General features: G+C 45.0%; 1 protein-coding gene across 1 annotated transcript in view; it reads right to left on the reverse strand.

The window, feature by feature from the left end:
* CACNG5 (calcium voltage-gated channel auxiliary subunit gamma 5) overlaps positions 1-17,387 on the reverse strand; it is a 438,933-nt gene that overhangs the window by 66,796 nt on the left and 354,750 nt on the right. The gene's annotated exons all lie outside the window — the stretch shown is intronic.

Genomic DNA, 17,387 nt, shown 5'->3' on the forward strand with positions numbered 1-17,387 from the left:
CAGTCAGTGTCAGTCAGTCAGTGTCAGTCAATCAGTGTCAGTCTGGCTCTAAAGTAGCTCTACCGACCTGATTCTCTGGCTCTAAAGCAGCTCTGCTGACCTGGTTTCTCTGGCTCTACAGCAGGTCTGCTGACCTGGTTCTCGTCTCTAGAGCAGCTCTGTTGACCTAGTTCCTAGGTTATAGAGCAGCTCTGCCGATCTGGTTCTCTGGCTCTACAACAGGTCTGCTGACCTGGTTATCTGTCTCTAAAGCAGCTCTGCTGACCTGTTTCTATGGCTCTAAAGCACTTCTGCTGACATGGTTCTCTGATTCTAGAGCAGCTCTGCTGACCTGGTTCTCTCCCTCTGGAGCAGCTCTGCTGACCTGGTTCTCTCCCTTTAAAGCAGCTCTACTGACCTGGTTTCTCTGGCTCTACGGCAGCTCTTCTGACCTGGTTCTCTGGCTCTAAAGCAGCTCTGCTGACCAGGTTCTCTCCCTCTAAAGCAGCTCTGCTGACCTGGTTTCTATGGCTCTACAGCAGGTCTGCTGACCTGGTTCTCGTCTCTAGAGCAGCTCTGTTGACATAGTTCTTAGGTTATAGAGCAGCTCTGCCGATCTGGTTCTATGGCTCTACAACAGGTCTGCTGACCTGGTTATCTGTCTCTAAAGCAGCTCTGCTGACCCGTTTCTATGGCTCTAAAGCACTTCTGCTGACATGGTTCTCTGATTCAAGAGCAGCTCTGCTGACCTGGTTCTCTCCCTCTGGAGCAGCTCTGCTGACCTGGTTCTCTCCCTTTAAAGCAGCTCTACTGACCTGGTTTCTCTGGCTCTACAGCAATTCTGCTGACCTGGTCTTCTGGCTCCAGAGCAGCTGTGCTAACCTGGTTCTTAGGCGCTAGAGCAGATTTGCTGACCTGGTTCTATGGCTCTAAAGCAGCTCTGCTTACTTGGTTATCTGGCTCTAGCGCAGCTCTGCTGACCTGGTACTCTGGTTCTAAAGCAGCTCTGCTTACTTGGTTATCTGGCTCTAGCGCAGATCTGCTGACCTGGTTCTGCGGCTCTAAAGCAGCTTTGCTGACCTGGTTCTCTGGCTCTAAAGCAGCTCTGCTGGCCTGGTTCTCTGGCTCTAAAGCAGCTCTGCTGACCTGGTTCTCTTCCTTTAAAGCAAATCTGCTTGCCTGGTTTCTCTGGCTCTACAGCAGCTCTGCTGACCTGGTTCTCTGGCTCTAGAGCAGCTCCGTTGACCTGGTTCTTAGGCTCTAGGGCAGCTCTGCTGACCTGGTTCTCCGGCTCTATAACAGCTCTGCTGACCTGGTTCTCTGGCTCTAAAGCAGCTCTGCTGAAACATAAGTCCTTATAAACTTATCCTGCTGTCAACTACTAGCACTCTAGGAACCTATTCACTGTCTATGCACTTGCAGAATGACTCAGGCATTGAGACAAGCAGTGGTGCAGTCAAATGTGCACAATGTATGCGGTCCCTTAACCCCTTGCAAACTACTGGGTCAGTCCTGCAAAAGTCCAGGTAATAGTCATGCTTGTCTGTAATCACAATGTGAGTCTGTGTCCACTCCTACAATCATCCTGACAGAAGCATGTCCTTATCTAATCACTCTGCTGAAACATAAGCGCTTATAAACTTATCCTGCTGTCAACTACTAGCACTCTAGGAACCCAGTCAATGTCTATGCACTTGCAGATTGACTCAGGCATTGAGACAATACCTCAGCACTTATAAATTAACTGAGCACTCTGTTTGCAGCACTATCATCATTCTAGTTACTAGTGATGTTCTTATATAATGACCTAGGCACCAACTCAAGTACACATACAATATTCTGTGCACAATCCCTACAAACCTCTAAGCAGATATATACTTTTGGTACACTCTACTAAATACTGAAGTAGTACTCATGCAGCCTAGGATACCTCCTGTCAGTTCGTCAATCACTCATCCTGCCATATGTTCTTATTGTTTCACTCTGCCAATATCTAAGCACTTACAGGGCAGATTTACAAACCCCCTGCGCCACCAGTACGCCACTTTTTATAATGTAGTGATGGCTCTGGGGACTCCTCCATATTTACAAAGAGAGACAAAGCCAAACTGCGTGGCTTTTCCTCTCCTTGAAAATATGACCCATTCAAACGCAGCACTTTGCGTTGAAGGGGCGTTCCATGGGTGTTGCTGTGTCTGTTCCAACACAACGCCCATGGAATAACACATCTCAAGATTTACGAGAAAGTGCAAATCTGTAGATACGTGTGAATGGTACGCCATCCTAGAGGTGGTGTAGCGAGACACAACAAGGAGAAATGTTTTCATTTATTCTCGTTTTTTCTTCTTTCAATGCATGCTGCATTCCACAGGGTGTTGGGCCAATTTCAGCGGGCTCGATAAATCTCGCCTTCAGTGCCACTCTAATCATGGGTCCCACTCAGCAACTCTGGGCAATAGCTTGCTTAATCTCCACAAACGGCCTCATCAACGCCGGGGTTGCCTGGCTTCACCTTGGGGGTGCCCAATAGGGACCATCTCACTGGGAAAGCTAGGACGGGTTCCCCAGCGTTATACAGCGCCAGGAAACCTACGGGTAGCAGTGCGCTTTACAAGCTCAAATACATTTACATTTACATTTACATTTACACACATTGAAGGAGGAAAATGCCTGTAGTGGTTGTTTTTGTGCAGGAAGTAGTCCCTTACTGCACAAAAACAATCTCCCCACGACACAGATATCCTTGCACTATGGTGCAAGGGTGCCTGCGTCACTGCAGGGCTACAGTTTGTGTGCTAGAGCAGAGGGAGCACAGAATTGCAACATATTCATGTAAATATGTCACATTCCTGTGCTTCGGAAGTGCTGCAGCGCCGTGCAGCTAAAGGTCTTGCAGTGTCACGCTGCAGCACTTCCTCATAGATCTGCCCCTATAAATTCACCATACAGTACTAATGCATTCTTTCAGTCAATCATGCTCTACACATACATTCAACCAAACTTTCAGACATTACCATGCAATTATAGTTCTTTTTTTAAACCAGTTCTGAACTTTTTTTTCTTCAGTTTTTTGTTTTCTTTTTTTATTGTAATCTTTGAACAATTTTGTACTTTTTTTGGTGTTTTTTAAAAATTTAACAAAAAAGGAACTAAGTAAACAGTTAGCTTTTGGAATTCAACATCATTCCAAAAACCAAAAAATAAAAAACAAATTGCATTCGTGGTTCCGTTGAGCTGCACAAATAGCGTCCACTGACTGTTCACCATAACAGATGATGGTTTTGCACTTAGTGCAGTGCTGCTGCAGAAAAGCAAACTCTGGGCGGATGTCTACTGGTGGTGCAGAAGTGGATGCTCGGAGGTGCTAGCAATGCCTGGTGGTGGTTTTTTTGCTGCACACCTCATTTCTGCTCGTGCCAGATTCTTCAGGTGAATGGTCCTCAGATGTGTATACATACTCGCTGTTCCACAGGAGTATTTCTAGTCACCGCCTTGCGACAGAACCCTATCACACAGCAGGAAAGGTGAACAATTTCCATACCACTGATTCAGGCCTCTGCTTGGGTGGATCTTCCTCCAAGATATCTTCATCTGAAGAATGATGAGGAGCTTGCGAACCAGATGGCATTTCTCCAATGCAATTTTTTAAAAACACCAAAAAAAATCCAAAACCAGCTCTGGAAGTAGAAGGAGAGATGTCTCTCATCAACTGCTCCAAACAGAATAATTAAAATGGGTGGGGTCCTTCAATAGTTACAGTGGGAAATGTTATGAACCAATCAAAACTTTTTGTTTGATGTCACATGGGGTCCGCGCACTGTGCACTCATGTAGCGCGCACCCGACGCGACTTCGCGAAAATATATTTAAAAATAATATAAGTTTATTACAAGTAGAAATATATTATTTGTATGAATACCTTAGATAGTCATTTGCCCTAATATGTACATTAAACACACGTACATATCATTTTAGAACACAAAAAAATTCAGTGGAAGTAGCGCATCCAGCGTGCCCCAGCACGTATATGACGTCACGTGGGGCCCGCCACTGCGCAAGCGTCGTGTACCATAATACGCATGTGTTGCGAATGTGCGGGAGTAGGAATCGTGGACCGGTCGCATACCGGTCGCGCACACCACGTAACATTGTACCTATATGATGTAACTGAAAAAAAACACGCACACGTCGCTCCCCATATGCGGATCCTTCACGATTTTTCCAAAATGGCAGCTAGGAAGATGCGGACCTGCTGCAATAGGTACGCTTTGGGTCTGCGACTCCCTTAGAAATTTTGAAAAAATAATTTTAAAAGAAAAATATATAAATATATTAAAATACAATAAAAACAAAATAATTACAAATATTTCAGTTTTAAATGTATTTATTTATTTATTCTGAAAAATATATAATGTTGTTTAATAAATTCCACCGTTATAGTTAGTATAACTCACGCCCCCGCAATACACTGCTGATGAAGTCACATATTACATAATTTATGACGTGGTCAGTGACATCACTGATGACATCAATGATGACATCTCAAATGATGTCACTTGCCTTTTTCTGTACCCCTCTTGCTTGTTTATGCACCTATGTTGGTTCTTTATGCACTGCTCTGTCTTTTTCCTGCATCTCTGTTCCAAATTTCTGCATCCCTCTTCTTTTTTTCTGCACCCGTCTTCCCTCTTTCTGCACCTCTTTTGCCTCTCTCTGCCCACCTGTTCCCTTTCTGTACCTCTTTTGCCTGTTTCTGCAACTCTCTTGCCTGTTTCTGCAATTCTCTTGCCTCTGTCTGTTGTTTCTTTCTGCACCTCTCATGCAAATTTCCGTACCCATCTCATGCAGTTATCATTCGGACACTACTTCTGCAATTTTTTTCTGCACCCCTCTTCACTTATAGCGCAGCTCATATGGCCGGGATGCCTGTCACCCCCTCCCAACACAATCCCCAAGGATGGGAAGACGGACGCAGTTCTGAACTTTTGGAAGGCGGGAGGGAGTTACCCTCCCGGCCGTATTTATTAAAATATGAAACAAAATTAAAACATTAAAATAACAGTTTCATATCATGTACAATTTTCCTTTATTACATTATGATGAAGACACGTTGATTGGCTAACCTTAACAAATCTCTAGTACAAAGGTTTTCCTAGCCGAGTCTAACATCCTGCCAATGCATACTTTTCTAAATTAAAATTGTACATCCTAGAATTACGGGCCAACGGCAAGGTCGCAACCGGTGTCAGATCCCAACTACCAGAACTCCCCCCTCACGGTGTGAGGGGCGGGTGCACAGAGGACTGTACCTCTGTGCCAACTCCAATTTCCCTTGTCTTCGCGGGGGCCCTCCATTTAACTCGACGCCATCTTAATGGTCGTCCGAGGACTCGTGTGAGGTGTCTAGAACGTAGCGTGGACCCCCCTCCCACCCCACACTGCTTCTCATATCCGCCGTCGCGGATATCCTGGCCCCGTGAAATTCCTAGAAGGGGCATCGAGCCACCTCCTCCCCTGGAAGGGGCCTATGACCACCTTCCCTTAGGCGACCCCATACTTAGTGGGTGCCGCCTCCCCGTTTGAGGGGCCAATGGCCGCCTCCCCCCGGGCGCTCCCATCCATAATGGGTGGCGCCCCCCCTCTAGGGATCTTGAAATTACTGCTCACCGATCATGACCTTACCGCCCGACCAAAATAAATACGACGTTTGTTTACCTACTAAGAAAGAAAAAATTAACCTCTAACTGCAATCCTTTATTACTCATACATTCGACACTTCCTTCAACTAGACTGTTATACTCCGCTCTACCAAGGAAGGAAAAGATTGTTATGAACCAATCACTTATTGCAGTACCAACATCGACATTTTTATTAACGACTAAACCAGGAGAAAAGAGATGCTTATCAAAGCACAACATTTTATTGCAGTACTAACTTTGCCATAAGGGGCTGGTGGGTGGGTCTCAAAAAATTGCTCTTTGTTCCGTCGAGGGCTCACGTGCAACGAAGGGTGCAGCTTCCTAGCACAGGAACAAGAGGATGCTTCTTCGGATTGCTGCTCCTTTTATTCCTCTTCGGGAGGGTGTGTACCCTCCTCCGGTACGCCTACGGGGCGCGGCCAACGGTGTAGGTGTCTAGGACAACCCCTCTTGGGCGGGAAAAGGCGCGCCCCGGCTACGCCGCTTCGGGCATACCAGCCGTGACACGCCCACCCGCACAAAATGGTTTCCCGGGAGGATCCGGGACCCCGACCATACGTTCGGGGGGACCGAGTGGTCGCCCCTTTCCATATGGCCGGGATGCCTGTCACCCCCTCCCAACACAATCCCCAAGGATGGGAAGGCGGACGCAGTTCTGAACTTTTGGAAGGCGGGAGGGAGTTACCCTCCCGGCCGTATTTATTAAAATATGAAACAAAATTAAAACATTAAAATAACAGTTTCATATCATGTACAATTTTCCTTTATTACATTATGATGAAGACACGTTGATTGGCTAACCTTAACAAATCTCTAGTACAAAGGTTTTCCTAGCCGAGTCTAACATCCTGCCAATGCATACTTTTCTAAATTAAAATTGTACATCCTAGCATTACGGGCCAACGGCAAGGTCGCAACCGGTGTCAGATCCCAACTACCAGAACTCCCCCCTCACGGTGTGAGGGGCGGGCGCACAGAGGACTGTACCTCTGTGCCAACTCCAATTTCCCTTGTCTTCGCGGGGGCCCTCTATTTAACTCGACGCCATCTTAATGGTCGTCCGAGGACTCGTGTGAGGTGTCTAGAAGGTAGCGTGGACCCCCCTCCCACCCCACACTGCTTCTCATATCCGCCGTCGCGGATATCCTGGCCCCGGGAAATTCCTAGGAGGGGCATCGAGCCACCTCCTCCCCTGGAAGGGGCCTATGACCACCTTCCCTTAGGCGACCCCATACTTAGTGGGTGCCGCCTCCCCCCGGGCGCTCCCATCCATAATGGGTGGCGCCACCCCTCTAGGGATCTTGAAATTACTGCTCACCGATCATGACCTTACCGCCACAGGCCGGATAGTTGACCGGCTATCCGGCCCCCCCACAAACTCCTACTAAAGGTCATGCTTTTACAAACCCTTTAACCAAGCTACGAAGTCTCCTATGAGTAAGACATTCCCCTCCCGGGACAAATGGACCCCATCCTCGAGATACATGTGATCCCCCGAATACATCCATGCGGAATACAGTGCAACTGCGCCGAGCGAAACAACCTACCAAGTTTGTTATTGACCTTCTTCACTGAATGGTTTAGTGCTGACACAGAGAGGCCCCCCCGCCACACCTTCCTGGGAATCATGTGGGACCATGCTATCGTGCACCCAGGGATCCTTCTCGACAGCCAGCTAACAGTAGATAGGACTCGCTCGAGTAGTACTCGACGACCGAGTGTCACTAAGTCATTGCCTCCCAGGTGAACTATGATTACAGACGGCGGTGACCTTGTCCGCCCTAACAGTTCCTCAATAAAACATTGAAACCGGTCAATACAGAGCCCGCCCCTTCCGTGGAAGGTCACCCTGTACCCGTATTCCCCAGCTGCGTGAATCACGTCACCTGCTTTGAATACGTCCCCGGCCCGCCTCACGTATGAGTGGCCCACGACCCACACCACTCTTTCCTCAGTCGGTGATCTCCGACCGCTGGTCCCCAGGTGCCGGGTCGACTGCACAGTCCGCCCCGCATCGTATGCTCGCGAAACTGTAAACCAAACAGAAAACAAGAAGCGTGAGTGCATGACATTGGCTTCACAACATGTGCAACCGCACATACCTTTTATAACAGTTCGAGGACCATCGTCCCAGTTGTTTCACCTTCTCCACACTCTGACCCCTGGCTGTAGCCTCTGTAGCAGCCCCTATTCTAAAGGAATGGGTCCCAAAATTGCCCGGGTCCAAGCCCGCCGCTGCGATTGCCATCGTCAGCACCCGCTGAAACTGGAACCTCGTCAGTGGGGTGGCGTCGATGTGTCTCAGCAAGCTTCCCCCCCATGCATCCGCCCTTTGCGCCAAATATTCCTCAACGCACTTCACCGGGCACATGGGGGACCCTCGCATGCGCTGGACGATAATACTGTCTCCCATAGCACCCTGGTTGGTCTTGGACCTGGCTATTGTGATCACCATTGAATCACCCTTGATCAGAATGTGATCCCGACACAGGCCTCCCTCTACATCTTTCTTATTTCTTGCTACCAGCTCGCTCACCCGCATAGCCCCATGGAACGCTAATGCGAAAGCGGCCCGGAACAGCACTGCCTCGAACTGGGAGGAACATGTCGTGGGGAGTATCGACATCAGCAGGGACAACCTCTCTAACCCAATCGGGCGCCTTTCGTCTACTCTACGACCCTCAAGGCGTTGCCAACCACGAAGGGCCTTCTTTACCAAAAAGGACGATGTGGGGTCCTTGATGCCATGCGCCTGCGCCATGAATGAAATGGCGGCCCGGTGCCTATTGGCCGTTGCCGCTGATCGGCCTGCACTGTGTAGTGCTACAAGAAACTTCAGGACATACTCTTCCTGACCCCAATTGACCCCCCCTGCCGGACCCAAAAATGCACAATAGGAACGAAACGCTCCTTCGTATGCCTTCCATGTCCTGGGGGTTAGGCTTGCTGCCACGAGGTCTTGTAATCCAGGGCACCGAGTAACCAGAGTGCTTCGGGAAATGGGGCCGCCGCTAGGTCCGCGGAAGGTAGATAACCCCTGAAAGCCTGCATGTGTGAACGAGAGAGTGCATCAGCCGCCTGGTTCAGTACCCCTGGCACATGCTTCGCCCTGAATTGTACGTTCAGTCTCATGCAAATTAGTACAATTTCCTTCAGTAATCTCAATATCCACTTGCAGCGCGCTGCCTGACTATTTATACATTCAACAACAGTCATATTGTCGGACCAAAACACCACAGAGCGATCTCTGAACTCATCCGGCCATGCCATCAGAGCCACCAAAATGGGGAACAACTCGAGAAACCCAATGTTACCTGTGAGACCGCTGGTGTGCCACCACGTCGGCCATGTTTGCGCCGACCAGCGATTACCAAAGATGGCGCCAAAAACCCACGCTCCCCGCCGAGTCGGTCCACAACCCCAGCTCGTCCGAGGACGCTGGTGGTTTGGTCCACACCACTCGACCGTTGAAATCCGCCAGGAATGCCAACCATATGCGCATGTCCTGGCGAACTTCTGCAGACAGTCTCGTGCGATGGTGTCCTTCCTTGAGACCGACCATGGTTTGTGCAATAGAGCGGGAAAAGGGGTGGGCCATTGGTATCACTCGGAGGGCAAAGTTAAGCTGGCCCACCGCTTGCTGTAGCTGATGAAGCGTGACTTTTTCTTTGCTGATGCACAATTCCAAGGAAGCCCTGAACTTCGCTACCTTCTCCACCGGCAAACGGAAACATCCCTCCACAGAATCGAGCTCAATGCTTAGAAACTCGAGTGAAGTCGATGGTCCAACCGTCTTACCTGGTGCCAATGGCACCCCGAATTGCTCCATGAGAGTGCAAAATTCTCGTAACGCCTGCGCACACTGAGTGCCGCCGGCTGCCCCCAAGAACAAGAAATCGTCTAGGTAATGCATAACCTGGGTATGGCCCGTGGCCTTGGTAAACGCCCATTGCAGAAAAGAACTGAACTTTTCAAAACACGCACAAGAAATGGAGCAACCCATCAGCATACATTTATCCATGTAGTAACGTCCTTGAAAAACAAAGCCTAACAGACGCTGATCCTGTGGGTGTACCGGGAGCAACCGGAACGCTGACTCGATATCTGACTTCGCCATCAGCGCTCCGGGCCCCAGGCGATTCAACATGGCGACGGCATCATCGAAGGATGCGTACCGCACCGAACAAACTCCCGGGTCAATCGCATCGTTCACCGAAAGACCCCTAGGAGCTGACAAGTTGTGGTTCAACCTAAACTCACCCGGGTCCCTCTTGGGGACTACTCCCAACGGAGAACAGATGAAATTAGTGACTGGCGGGTGCCTATATGGCCCAGCGACTCGGCCAAGGGCAACCTCTTTTGCAATCTTCCTTTCCACCACTACTGGATTATGCTGCGCCGACAGAAGGTTTCTACACAATGATTCCCCCCGAAAATCCCCCGCCGAGATGCGGAAACCGTATGAGAAGCCGTTCCTCAACACCCCAGCGGAGACATGATCAGGGTATTCATTTAGCCAAGGGATCATTGCCATGATATCTACAGGGGTTGGTAGCGGAACTCCTTGGTCCACCTCAGACCTGTTTGGCCCCTCCTCTACCCCCCGTATCACCATTTTTGGCTCTGCACGCACTCTCGGGGTGAGAAGAATTTCCGCAACTTGCACACTCATGTCTGAACTTACACATCCCTTGTGGCCTAGTGCACTTGCCCCTGTTAAAATTCCAACAGACCCCTTTTCTACCCCCGTTCCCACCACTCTTTGGCTGGTGGTCACCAGCGGGGCCTGCTCGAAAGGGCGCCGCCGGCCGGTGGCGGGACGGCCCCGACCCATTCCCGCCAAGCGAGGACGACTTTGTCGCGCCCGGCAGGAGCTGCTTCTGCCAAGAGATGGAGTCGAGACAATCCCACGTCAGAGATGAATTGTGCTCCTTGGCTTTGCGAAACTTCATATCATAGCCCATCCATTCATCCCCCTCATAAGATTCATAAAAATCCATTATACGTGCCTGATAACAGGCCAATTCGGTCAAAACCTCGGGCTGACGTTCCCCAATAATTGCCGTAAACATTGCAAAGGCCTTGGCCCAATTTGAGATCGTTTCGTCAACCCTGAATCCCGCCATTTTTGTTCGCCACACACTCGGATGCCACAAATCCTTCTGAGACTTAACATACTCCATCTCGTGATGGTCGGTCAGGAGAGAAAACATATTCACATATTTATCAGCCCAAATCATCTCTTTTGTGGCCAGCGGTATATGTTGGACCACCTTTTCCCTTCTCGAGGGCAAAGACCCCTCCCTTGCCATTGGCAATGCCTGCTTACCCGGCTTCATTGCAGGTCCCGCTGCTTTGTCGAGGCCGGCTGCTGGTCCTTCCGAGGTCACCTGTGGGGGGACAAGAGGGACATTCGCCTTTGCAGCATCTCATGACTGCCGCAACTGCTGCATTAGTTGTTTGGCCTCTTCGGCCGTGTCTCCCGGTGTCGTAGCACCCCCTGTGTTACTGCCGAGCCATGCGGCTAACTGGGCGGCTAACTCCGGAGGCATATCCTCCTTGCTGGCGGGCGTAACAACGACCGGAATCGGTTGGCCCGCATCCGGGATCGGTACCGGGGCCTCAACTGGAATGACCGGGCTTGCCGGGGGTAACTCGGGAATCGGGACCTCCCCCCCTGCTGCCCTATCCCTGATCCTTTTACCTCTCCCCGCGGGGACGACTCCGGGCAACGCCAGTCCTATGACCTTCTTCGGTCTGCCCGCATTGTTCATTGCTGCCATCTGCTTCTTCATATTCGCCATATCTTTCACCAGCATTCGAAGGATCTTGTCAGTCCCTGGCTTCTTTCCGGCCTTCCTACCAGGCATTGTTGTCGGATGTTCGACCCTTGTTGCTCAACACGGTCCTGGATCCGAAGGTTCGAAGTCACTGGAAGAGAAACACAAAAATTACAAGTTTTCAAAAAATTGCTCTTTGTTCCGTCGAGGGCTCACGTGCAACGAAGGGTGCAGCTTCCTAGCACAGGAACAAGAGGATGCTTCTTCGGATTGCTGCTCCTTTTATTCCTCTTCGGGAGGGCGTGTACCCTCCTCCGGTACGCCTACGGGGCGCGGCCAACGGTGTAGGTGTCTAGGACAACCCCTCTTGGGCGGGAAAAGGCGCGGCCCGGCTACGCCGCTTCGGGCATACCAGCCGTGACACGCCCACCCGCACAAAATGGTTTCCCGGGAGGATCCGGGCCCCCGACCCTACGTTCGGGGGGACCAAGTGGTCGCCCCTTTCCAGGCGTAATTGTTACCAAATTCCGAAAACCATATATGCATTTGTTTGTAGTTTTAAATAGAAGATGCTTATTTAGTAATAGATAAAAATATTTGTATATCATTATTTTAATAATATTAAATTATTTTTAAAAAATCAGATATTCTTAATTACTATTAAGAAAGATTTACCATGACGAAAAGAGTGTAAAAGAAAAAAACAAGAAAAAAATATTTTATTTAAAAAAAAGAAACCAAAGCAGGAATTAGATGAACTACAACATGTGGCAAAAAGAAAAAGTCTTATGGTAAGAGAACACAATAATTTATTAAAAGACTTTTAAGGACTGGAAAGGATTTTGAAAATGCTGAAAATAGAAAGAATACTTGAAGAACGAAGAAGAATGAAATGAAAAATTGACAAATTAATAGAAATTCAGAAAATGAAAAAACAATCTATGTTGAAAGAAGGATGAAACAATATCACAATATCAGAAAACATGTATAAAAGTAGAGTAGTACAAAATGTACAGAAAGATTGCAAGAAATATAAAAAATATCTGCAGTTTATAAAAAGAAACAAGAAATTTAAAGTATAGTCGAAAAGGCCTTTGAATTGAAAAAAGATTGTTTATATTAGTTCTGAAAAAAATGCGAACATTGGATAAACCAATGAAAGGAAGCACAGTTCTAGTTCAGAACCTTTTTTTTTAATGAAGAGAGCTATTTTCAAAACAATACATTAGTTCACGCAGTTGATACCAGTGGTCCAGCTTGTGAAGTTAAGAATGGTTGTGCAGTTGAAAAAAAAAAAGATGGTTCCTAGAAATGTAGAAGAAGTGATAGCTGAAGAAGTTCAAGGGAGAAAAGCTCCAGTGTATACGTGGGATAATAGTAGTATTTGTAGTTTATGACCCGAGTCTATCTGGGGCAGTTTAGTGGAGTGGGCGGGGCCGCGACGGTCAACGGACGTGCGCAGCACTACCGAGGTAGTGCTTGCGACGGCTGTTGGCCGGCAAACGCAGCGAAGGGGCTATTGATGTTTTAGAAAATTTCTTACAAGAGTATACAAAAAAAGTATTAAACAAAAGATTAAGATGTTGCAAGGACTAGATCCTTGTAAAGTGAGAAAAAATACTGGCTTGCAAGGTCATTCTCTGGCTTGACTTTCAAGAAAAGTGTGTCACAGTGTTTTTCATCATTTGAAAATGTTAGCAGTAAATCACTCTGCAATGCTGAAGTTACTAAGAAGATTGTACTATGTAAAAAGTTGTTCTTTATTTTGAGGTGAAATAAACACTGCTCTTTTGCATGGGTCAGTATCGGAAGTAAAAAATGGTTTGTGATGATATAGAGTTTTGTTTCTTTAGTACTGTAGAAGAGTGTAGAGAAAGTGAGCGTTTGATAAGAGTAAGTATTGAAGAGGAGGTGGAAGATAGTACTACTGAGAAGAAATTACAAAGTTTAAATAATTTTTTCTGAAAAACCAATCTATGTTTGTATTTGTTGCTTTCGTACTCACTATAGAAATCAAACTAGGAATGTTGATCTGTATTTAAAAGGTGAAAAGGAAAACAATGATAACTGGAAGGAATTTGGTGCGTATTTGTTGGTGGAAGGTCTGTTTGAGTTGGGTAGTGATCAACGTATTTGTAAATATTGTTGCAGCAAATTAGAAGAGAACTAAATACGAGCTAGAGCTATACATAATAACCTAGAGTTGGTAGCTAATCCTCCAGAACTGGTAGATTTAAATACATATGAGTCCATTCTGATTCAATCTGTAGACCCATTTCAAGCTATTGTTCGTATGAAGCCTAAAAGAGGTAAGCTGCCTCCATCAGATTTACAAAGAGGATTAAAAGGAAGAGTTGTGTATTTACTTTTAGATTTAAAGAAAAATATTGAAACTATTGGTGCAGCGAGAGAGGAAACTGAACCTGTAGGTATTCAACTTAATGGTGTTCCAACAAAGAGTTGGAAAATATGGCAAGAGTCAATAGATGTCAGCAAAGTTCAAAAGGCTATGTTATGTCTTATCAAAAACAATCTTTATTACAAAAATGTATATCTGGAAGAAGAATAAATAGTTCTAGGATATGACACCGAAATTTCAACTGTCCAAATTGAAAAAGTGGACATCTCCAGGAGTGAAGAAATTTATGAACGTTATAGTGTACATCCTTTACATTCAAAGGAAGTGATTGGAAATACTATTGAAGTATTCCAAATAAAGAAAGGGAAGGGAACTCCTATGAGTGTTTGGGAAAGAGGTTTAGAACCCCCTTGTTTTTCATAGCTCTTCCCCACTGGAAAAAGTGGACGATATGATGAACAACCCGTGCAGATTCCAGCTTCACAATATCGTACAACAAGATTGTACTTAGAAGATCCAAGATTTCGACAATGTATTCCACATATATATTATCTTTGTTTGAAAGTGACTTGTCTGGAATTTAATATGCAGTGAACCACATATTAAAAACAGGAGTTCATCTTCAAAGGAGTTCATGGACAAAGTACAACAAAGAGACGATCATTGATTAATTTGATGGAGATGTTATCGCTGTACTAATGAGTATTGGTATCATCATCAAGGAGATCTTAAATGTATGTTAAAGAACTTAGGAACCCTTACAGGGTTCATTACTCTAAGCTGTGCTGAATACGCATGGGACCATGTACTTGAACTTCTAAGAGAAGCAAATTCAAAAATTAAAAACCTTGAATTCAAGACAGCTGGAGAACTGTTTTCCTTGGATCCTGTAAATGTGTACAGATATTTTAATCATAGGTTTCAAGCTATAATGTATTTTATCTTCAATAAAAATAACCCACCTCTTGGAGAAGTCATTGGCTTCTTTTGGTGAAAGGACTATCAAACCAGAGGTGCCCCTCATATACATGTGATATTATGGATCAAGGATGCACCTACATTTGGAACTGATTCTTATGAGATTGTTTTATATTTTATTGAACACTATGTTACATGTGGTATTCTAAAAATAGGAGAAGAAAATTCCTTAAAACAACAAGTGTTACGGTTTCAAACTCATCGATGTGGGAGAGATTGTCGATGGAAATACAAGTCAAAGGAAAAATGTGCAAAATGTTGCACAACATTGTTTTGGATTCCCATATCCAGTAATTTCCAAAGGAAGAGTCAACAGTTTCATGTCAGCAGTGAGGCATTCTTTAACTCGAAAATCTCCAAAGAATACTTACAACATAAAAAGAAGTGAAGACTCAAAGCATATTAATGATTACAATCCAGTGATTTTGATGATGTGGGATGCAAATATGGATATCCAGTATGTTGCAGGTAATTTGATTGTTGTTGCTCGCTATGTTACTTCATACATAACAAAATCTGAAAAGACGGAGTTGAAAGAAATGTGGGAAGAAGTTTCACAACAGAAGACTCTTAGAAACAAATTGAACAGCTTTAGTTTGAAGATGCTTTCCCATCGAGAGATTGGATCCTACGAATGTTCGGATCGGTTGACATCTGCAAGTTTATATTCAAAGTCAAGAGAAATCATTTGGGTAAGTCTAGGTCTGGCCACAACACGAAAACATGTTGGATACGTACTATTCTAAAAGAAGTCCACATCTGGAACACATATGTCTCTATGAAGTACTGCAATATTCCAGTTTTAAGAGAAAAGTTATAGAAAATATAAATGAAGAAAAATATGCAGTCATTGGATGTGATAGATGTTTGGTAAAAGCTCATTAATCACAGGAAACACAGTTGTGATACTGCAAATAAAAAGGAATGTTTCTATTTACCACTCTGAAACTCTTCCAGCCTTGGCGTACTACAATGGAATTACCTGGAGAATTTCAGTGCTATGAAGATTCTTTCAATTCATGTAAAGACAGAATTGAATGCACAGTTTTTCCAAATTATCTACAAATGTTGAATGAAGAGATTGAACAAGAAACTACTATTGCAGCTGAAATTGCTAGAGACAGTTCTCAAGATAGTCAAAGTTATGCTCCACTGCGTCAAGATCCACTAGGAGAACCAATTCTTGAAAATGAAGCAGCAATAGCCATGAATGAAGTAGAAACAGCAATGCAACAAGCACAACAGGATATTATGGAGTTGGGAAACTTGGAAGAACAGCTACATATTGAACAGAAAGAAATATATCAGCAAGTTACAAAAAAGATAGATCATGGTTTACTTCATGAAACAAAAGACTACAACTGCACATCATTTAAACCTATTTGAATATATATCAGTGGTCAAGCTGGTACAGGAAAAGGTTTCTTACTTAAAGTTTTGACCAATTATCTACTGAAAACCACTGAATCACATCTATCTTGTGTTGTAACTGCTCCAACTGGGTTAGCAGCACACAACATTAAAGGGATTACATTACATTGTTTACTGATGCTACAGGTTGAACGTGAAAATAAGTTGGAATATCACAAGCTATCTTGAAAAGCTTTTTATGAAGTTTCAAGAGTACTAAAGAAAATGAAACTTCTGATCATTGATGAGGTGAGCATGGTCTCAAACATAATGCTTGCCTTTGTACATTTAAGAATGCAGAAGATTTTAAAAATAGATTATGATATTTTATTTGGAGGAAAACATGTAATTATATTTGGCGACCTACTCCAACTTACTCCTGTAAAACGGTATCCAGTTTTCAAAACATGTGTCCTTGAAGACACTAGGAAATCTTTGGGAAGTATTGCAAATGTCAACATTTGGTCTCATTTTGAATATAAAGAACTTGTTAAGAATATAGAACAAACAAGTGATGAACATTATGGAAGTATTCTTCAAGATATAAGAATTGGTGTTTTGACAAAACATGGTAAAGAAGCTTTACAAAGTCAGCTACTTACAAATTTGTTTCCAAATGAAAATGTTGGTCCTGAAATAACGTACAATAAAAATGGAGAAAAGAAGTCTATAATTTGCCTAACACCAACACTGCAAGAGTGTTCTACATTCAATCAAGAACTTTTGAAGCTGGAAAAACAACAAATAATGAAAACAGGGGACATTGATAAAATAGAACACAACAGAATTACTATTATTCTGTCTGAAAAATTAACATCAAAATTGGATTCTTTGGAAAAGTCTATATCTAAGACTGCAGGTTTAGAAAAGTATTTATGTACGTATGGGAAAACTGTAGGGTAATTTTACGGCTTAATTTGGATGTAGAAAAAGGTTTAGTCAATGGAGCAATGGGAAAAGTTGTTGATTTTGTTCATTATCAAAACAGAGATTGAATTGAATTCTTGAAGATTACATTTGATCAGATTGAAGAGGTAAAACATATTGGACGTTGTGTTGTTTGTGTTTTTGCCTGTTAAAGACTTGTATATTCGTAGAAAATTGTTTCCTCTTTCATTAACATATGCGGTGACCATTCATAAATCTCAAGGTTTAAGTGAAGACAGTGCTTTGGTCAACATTG

The sequence above is a fragment of the Lissotriton vulgaris genome, chromosome 7, assembly GCF_964263255.1.
Source record: "Lissotriton vulgaris chromosome 7, aLisVul1.2, whole genome shotgun sequence".
NCBI lineage: Eukaryota > Metazoa > Chordata > Amphibia > Caudata > Salamandridae > Lissotriton > Lissotriton vulgaris.